Below are 8,125 nucleotides of genomic sequence, written 5' to 3' on the forward strand. Positions count from 1 at the left end.
GAAAGTGTCTCTGCAAGGAAATAGCCTTTGACACGTTTTAGGGTCTGGTGGACTGTTGCCAGCAGGGGAAATGCCGCCTATTTCCTAGCACGAAGCTTACCATAGGAGATGATGCGGGGGTGAACAGCCTTTAAACAGTACTCCTTCGAAGTATGACTAGTGAAATTATGTAAAATCTGCCTTTTTCTTAGGAATAGGCCATGAGGGATGCTGGGGGTTGAATGGTGATGTCGCTGAGACCCAGGAGCTAGGGTTGATTCTCACTGTAGCTGGGTTTGGGCTCACTCATGTTCCTTCCCTTTTCTTGCCTGCACTTGACAGTTCCCTGACAACACTAACAAAACCACCAGTAACAGCTCTCACTGAGCACAGAGAAGAGCCCACTGAGTATTAAATCAGAAACAGTCACACTTCAATGGCCATCATATTGTCTTGATACAAAGAAGCCCTTCCTCATTGTGATGGTAATGAACTGAGCGACATTGCAAAATCAGTGAAGACAAAGAACTTTGTGCTTCTTACACCCCGCCCTTATACGAATAGCATTACATCTACATGCACCTGACAAAGCATGAAGGAGATGAAGGTTTGGCATAGCCAAGAAACCCATGGGCAGTTTGGTTCAGGACAAGTAATAAATACGTTTGTTTGTTTGTTCGTTTGTTTTGAGACAGGGTCTCTCTGTGTAGCCTTGGCTGTCCTGGACTCACTTTGTAGACCAGGCTGGCCTCAAACTCACAGTGATCCACCTGCTTCTGCCTCCCGAGTGCTGGGATTAAAGGCGTGCGCCACCACGCCCGGCAATAAATACATCTTTATCATGGTTTATAAATAAATTTAGATTGTGGAGAGACTTTTTCAAATCCAGAGTCAAATCTGAATGGAGAACTTGAGATGTTCAGGGCAAGGTTCATTTCACTAGAGTGTGTGTTCCCCTCCACTGGCTTCCTGGGCTAGACTCCCAGGAAGTGTAGAGGTGACTGGGTTTGGCTCAGTAACCAGACTCTTCGGGCAGAAGCCTGGGCTTGGCATTTCTCAAGCCGAGTTGGCGCCAGTCCCAGTGTATCCATTAAAGAGACAAGTCATGAGGAAAAGCAGAGAAGGGAGGTTGCGTATGGCCACACTGGGAAGAAAGGTCAACGGGTGCAGTGACTTGAGGTGCTATCACACACTTTTAGTGGGGTGCGGGGAGTGTGGTGGTGGTTGTTGTCATTGTTGCTTTTAAGGCAGGGTCTCGATGTGCTTCAGGCTGGCCTGGAACTCACTCTGTAGCTTAGGCAATTCTCCTGACTCAGCCTCCTGAAGGCTGGGATTACTAGCTTGAGCTACCACCTGCACATATAAGACGTGAGCTTTAGGTTAAAACAGAGAAAGAAGTAAGATAAGAGTCCCGGGCTGGGTTGGGGTGTGGCCCTGCCTCGTAGCCTCTCATCTCTTCATTCCCATCACAACCGTAAGGACTAGTCTTAGGTTCCCACAAGATCTACTCCAGGATGTAGCTTCTGTGGCATCGCAAGGGCAGTTTGCCCTGCAGGCGCCACATAGCTGGGGGAGGGGGTGGGAATGGGGAGGGGCTCAGTCCTTTTTCACAGAGCCATTTATAGATCAGTCCTATTGATTCTGGTACCCAAAATGACTCAAGGGGACAAGTAAGAGACTGTGACTCATCTCTGTGGTCCCAGCATGACCAGGAGATAAGATAGGCTCGGCATCAATTACTGTCTTCATTGCTGTGAATTGGCAAAAAGCAAGTAAACAGATAAATTTGTTTTGACTCACAGTTTGAGAGGATAGAGCCCATCACGATGAGGAAGGGATGGATGAAGGAGTATGAGGCAGCTCCTCCTCACATTGTGTCCATAGTCAGGAAGCAGGCATGGAAATATTGCTGCTCAGCTGGCTTTTTCCCATCGGATAGTGCCAGCCACATCACAGCATGGCTCTCCCTCGCTTAAACCTCTCTAGGAACACTCTCAAAAACATGCCTAGAGGTGCATCTCCCAGGTGACTCTAAACCCAGTAGACAATGAAGACCGGCAGAGTCAAGCAGAAACCGACTCAAAATGACGGTGGAGATGCCAGGCTTTCAATTCCACATGACTGTGGTCACCATGCAGGTCCAGGTGAGGGAGTCAGAAAAAAAACGCCAACATTTAGCAAGAGCAGCTTCTAAGTTTTAGGTTTTGAGGGAGGGAGAGGAGATGGTGTTCAAGAGAGAGGCTCTGAGCTGAACTGTGTCCTTCAGGCCAGAGGCTTGGTACCATTGCAGCAGATAATGCACTGGGGGCAGGGGACTCTGAGGAACTTTTTCAGTCCTCACTAGACAAAGCAAGGTGTCTTGTCTTCAAAGGTTTCCAGAGGTAGAGAGGCCTAGTTAATAGGTGGCCTGTGCTGTGACAGAAGTAGGAGATGTATGACTTTGTGTGTCAGGACTCATCCTTTCTCTGAATAAAGAATTGAGGGGTCGGTTCATGTATGACCCATGCAATGTCACAGTCATCAGACTGCCTTTGAACCCCAGGTGGCAAGAGGCTAGACATGTCCTTGCCGGCCTGTAGCCCTCTCTGTTTACAGATGGGCATCTAGAGAGCCTCTAACACACTTCAAGGCCGCCCAAGGAATGTTTTCTCTAAGATCAAGCTCGTGTTTTTAAGGCAAGGAAGGTCTCATTTGTTAGACTCACAGGAATCACCCTGTCCCAGCCTCCTGAGTGCTGGGATTAAAGATGTGGGACACCACATACACTAATAGACCATTTTGTTGTGGTTGTTTTCTGAAAGAATTCTCTAGGTAGAACTCTGAAGATATGTAGACCAGGCTAGTCAGGACCTCAAAGGGATGTGCCTATGTCTGCCTTCTTAGTGATGGGATTAAAGGCACCCGCCAACAAGCTCCTCCCACCTTCAAATGATCTATTTGTAAACTTCATTCAATGGAGTGAGTTGAGCACTTTTTGCAGGGGAGGTGCACACACTCTCATGCAGGTTCAATTTTCTTAGAAAATATATTTTATTACAAACTTGTTAACCAAGAGTACCTCACTTATGACCTGACTAACCTAAACAATAGGAAAAGGACATTAAAGTATACAATAAAACCATAAAGATATCAGTTCCGAGGAACAATTCTCCTGGCGTGATCAGCAGAATTTCTTCTGCTGGAACCTGGGGCAACCAGAACCCAGAACCTCAGCCAGAGCTCAGAGCCCTGAAGCCTTCCCTTGAGCGGTTCTCTCTAGGAGCATCTCAAAGTGGAGCAATGAACATCCAAAACTATCTCAAGTCTCCAGAGGCCCCACCTCCTGTTTTTGGCTCACATTTATACCACCTCTCAGAATTTGTTCAAGGATAATTTTAGCTAGTTAGCAAACAATCTTGCCTACATGGTGGTTTGACTTCTAAGGGGATAAACATCACCTGCTCCCTCACAAGTCTTTTTCTCATCCCCCCCCCACTTGTGATCTAAACAAAAACATGTTTATCTCTCCTTCACTCTCACAGTTGTATAGTGGTTTAATTCCAACACTCCAGATGCAGAGGCAGGTGAATCTCCATGAGTTCCAGGACAGCAGAGCTACATAGTAAGACCTGTCTCAAAACAAACAAACAAACAACAACAAAACACCGACTCCCCACTTGGGGCCACAGTGCGACTGAAGGTAGTATAGAAACCTGGTGTCTTTTCCTTCACTTCTGTCTATCTCCTTTACCTCTGCTCAGCTCAGACCCCTTCAGGGCACTGTGTGCCTAATTTCTCATCCCTCTTCAAGACCTAAGTCTTCTTGAGTCACCCTCGATTCCAAAACCAACAGGTCTGATGTGTGAATATCTCTATGATCTCTGATCTGTGATAAGGAATTAAAGCAACCTCCAATCAGGGGGCCCAAAGCACACACCATCCTCAAGGTGAAAACAACCTGCTAAAAGCTAAATGGAAATCTAACATATATGATCTAGCTACACCACTCTTTAGCATGTGACCCAAAAGACTTGACATGTGTCTCCACAGATACTCGCGCAGCCATGTTTACCGCTTCCATGTCCACAACAGCTAGGAAGTGGAAACGACTGAAACGCCTTCAACAGGTAATGAATGGATAATGGAAATGTGGCATGTGGACACAAGAAAATACTATTCAGCCAAAAAAAAAAAAAAAAAAAAAAAAAAAAGTTAAATCATGGGGTTTGCAGGTAAATGGGTGGAACTAGAACATATTACACTGAACCCAGACCCAGGAAGACAAATGCTGCGGGCTCCTTATCGGTAGTTACTAGCTCCAAATCTTCAGATGTGAGTACATAACCCCAGAGACCAAGAACTTAAAAAAGGGACCACAGCCGAGGGACTAGGGAGAGGAATCTTGGGATGTGGGCGATAGGAAGGGAGGAACAGGGAACATTGGGAGGAAAACTTTAGTTGGGGATCAAGAGGAACTCTCGATGCAGGATGGGGGCCAAGAAGCACAAGTAACACTTAAGGATGGTTGAAAAAGCCATAGGGAATTATGTTATAATCATCTAGAATCGCATATGATACATAGCATATTAAATGAAGCTACATTGCTTGAGCTGAAAATGCTCCCCACACAAGCCATAGACAAATATTTAACAAAACCCCACCACCACACATAAGAGACTCCCTTTCTAGCTCTTCTGACTGAAAGTCTTCTCCCCAAGTGTTCATAGTACCAAAAGATGATAGGTTAGCCACCAAGTGAAAAAGTAATACTCCTGCCCAAATATGGCACTTATGAACCGTAACAATGGCCAGCGTGGCAAATATACCTAGGGTTGCAGCCATGGTACTCATATCTTGGTGGTAACCAATAGCTGTCGAATTGGACTGAAAGCCTGGTCAACAGGGGAGAAACAGTGCTTGACTGAAAACCTAGACCACCACACGGGGCCGATGAGATTTTAGAGAGCCTACCACCATCACTTAACTGGATCAGCATAACTTCTGGCTGGGTTTTCAAATTTGTCCTTGTACCCACAGATAAATAAATGTGGCCCTCACCCCTCATCAGAGAAGCTTCCCTTTGTAGCACACGGACACCATCCCAGAAAAATGGAGGACAGCTGATCCTGTGCTGCCCTGCCCCAACGGCTACACATCCATAACACAACTCCTGTATGTAGGGCGCGGGAACATCACAGAAAGGGGGTCAGGAAGATTGAAAGAGCCAGAAGATCAAAACAGCAGTTGTGAGACTGTCTACTAGAAAATGACAAGACAACTACAATACCTCAGCAATAGGCTGCCTGAGAAAGAGCCGAAGAATGACAACACCAATAGGCTCACAGAAGTCAGAAAGGAGGAATCTAATGAGACCTCAGCCCTCGACAAAGACTATAAGCAATTAAAGACCTCTGAGACAGGGAGTATTATTCTTTCCCAGGGATAAGCCACCTAATTGGTTAGCCAATGCCAAGCAGTCGGCCCTGAAATTACATACATACAAGCAACACTAGCCTGACTTAGCAGGTTGTTTTTAATATATGTAAATATATATGTATATATGTGAAAAGAGGCCGTCAATTTGAGAGAGAATAAGGGGTACATGGGAAGGGTTGTAGGGAGGAAAGTGACAGGAAAAGGTGTGGTTATATTTTAATTAAAATTAAATTTTTTAGCCGGGTGGTAGTGGTGCACGCCTTTAATCCCAGCATTTGGGAGGCAAAGGCAGGAGGATCTCTGTGAGTTCGAGTCCAGCCTGGTCTACAGAGAGAGTTCCAGGACAGCCAAAGCTGTTACACAGAGAAACTCTGTCTCGAAAAACAAAACAATTAAATTTTTTAAGGTTTATGAGCCAGGAATGGTGGTGCACGCCTATAATCCCAGCACTCAGGAGGCAGAGGCAGGTGGATCACTGTGAGTTCGAGGCCAGCCTGGTCTACAAAGTGGGTTCAGGACAGCCAAGGCTACACAGAGAAACCCTGTGTTGAAAAACCAAAATAAATAAATAAATAAAAATTAAAAATAAAGTTTATGAAAAGCACAAAAAGAAAAGATCATTGCTTATGATGGAGAGGCTATATGCGGAAACACATCCTCCTGTAGGAACCAGGTTGGTCCCCATAGGGTGATGACAGCGATGAATAGATTCTGACACTATGGGCTAGACTACAACCTTAATGAGGATTGCTTAATTATATACCTTTCTTGTCCCCATCTCCAATTGTTTGTATTTACTCAATTTTCTTTTTATTCTGTATGTGTGTGTGTGGGTGTGGGTGTGTGTGAGCGCGCGCATGCACGCATGCACAAATGTCTGTATGTGTACCATATTCGTGCACATAGAGTCCATAGAGGCCAAAAAAGTGTGTTGGATCCCCTGGAGCTAGACTTACAGGTGATTGTGAGCCACCTGATGATATGGATGCTGGGAGCCAAGCCCAGGTCCTCTGCAAGAGCTGTAAGAGCTGCAAAACAACTGAGCTCTCTCCAGCCCACTTCTATTTATTTATTCATTTATTCATTTATTTAAATTAGAGACAGCTTCTCTTTGTACCCAAGCCTGGCCTGGGACTCACTCTGTAGTCAAGGATGCCCTTGATTTTATGATCTTCCACCTGGGATTACAGGCGTGCAACATCCCGGTGTGGTGGCACCAGGGATTTAATCTGGGACTTTGTGGATATGCAGCAAGCACTGGGCCAACTGAGCTATATTCTCAGCCCCTCTTCCTCTAAAGTTCAAGCTGGGTATGGTGGCTCATCCCTGTAATATCAACACTCAACAGGCAGGAAGATTGCTTGAGGCCAAGGCTACCCTGTCTCAAAAAACCAAAATAGGCTAGAAAGATTGCTCAGCAGATAAGAGAAAGTGCTACCCTATAGAGGTCCTGAGTTCAGTTCCCATCACCCACATCAACTTACAATTCTATCTCCAGACCTCTACTGCATTGTACATGGACACATATTATGCACATAAATACAAATAAATCTTTTTAAAAGGACAAGCTAAAGAAATAAAGTTTCCACAACCCTGATGATATCAGCTCTTCTTCTCAACTTAGCAACATGGGCTAGCTCTCGCTCTGCCTCTTTCTCCCTTTCTCACCATTATGCTCAAATTATCCCATGCCAGCTAGAGGGTAAATCCAGGGCACTGTGCATGCTAGGCAAGCACACTGCCAATTTAGCTGCCGCCCAGAACCCCATTTGAATTAGCGGCTTTTCTTGTTTCTGAAATCAAGCACTGGACAAGAAGCACTTTAAGGGGAAAAGGGTTGGTTTGGGCTCGCAGTTCAAAGGGCTATTATTCCTCTTGGCAGCAGGAATGTGAGGTGGATAGTCACAGTGTGTTCCTATTCAGGAAGCAGACAATGGACAGGAAGTGGCGCTATAAAACATCAAGGCCAACCCCTTGTAACCAATTTCCTCCCACAAGGCTCCAACCCCTAGAGGTTCCACAACCTTCCTAAACAATGCCAGCAGGTGGGGATCAAGTGTTCAAACATGGCGAACCTGTTGGGGGACATTTACATCCACACTACGATAATGGCAGATCTCAGGAAAACCCAGATCATGGGAGGCAAAGGCAGCAGGATCCATAGCCATTAACATCCTCGACTACGTAATGGTTTAGAGACCAGGCTAGATATGAATCTGTGGAAGGCCAGATGTGGTGGCACATGCCTTTAATCCCACAGGGAGGCAGAGGCAAGTGAATCTCTGTGAGCTCGAGGCCAGCCTGGTCTACAAAAACAAGTCCAGGACAGCCAAGGCTACACAGTGAAACCCTGTCTCTAAAAACCAAAAACCAGCTACCAAGAAGAGACTTGATACCCTATGAGCATATAAAGGGGGAGGAAGTCCTCCTCAGTCACAGTCGTAGGGGAGGGGAGTAAGGGGAAAATGGGAGGAAGGGAAGAATGGGAGGATACAAGGGATAGGATAACAATTTAGATGTAATATGAATAAATTAATAAAATATATATTTTTTAAAAACCCAAAAACCAACCAACCAACGAAGAATCTATGGAGGATTGTCTTGCGTAGATGTAGTTGTCAATAAAGAGCTGTTTGGCCAACCAGCTGGGCAGAAGGGCAGGAAGTGGAAGGGGGAACTTCCTAGGAGAGAGAAAGGAACTCTGGGAAGGGGAGAGAAAAGGATCTTTCGC

Source organism: Acomys russatus, chromosome 3 (genome assembly GCF_903995435.1).
Source record: "Acomys russatus chromosome 3, mAcoRus1.1, whole genome shotgun sequence".
NCBI classification, from domain to species: domain Eukaryota; kingdom Metazoa; phylum Chordata; class Mammalia; order Rodentia; family Muridae; genus Acomys; species Acomys russatus.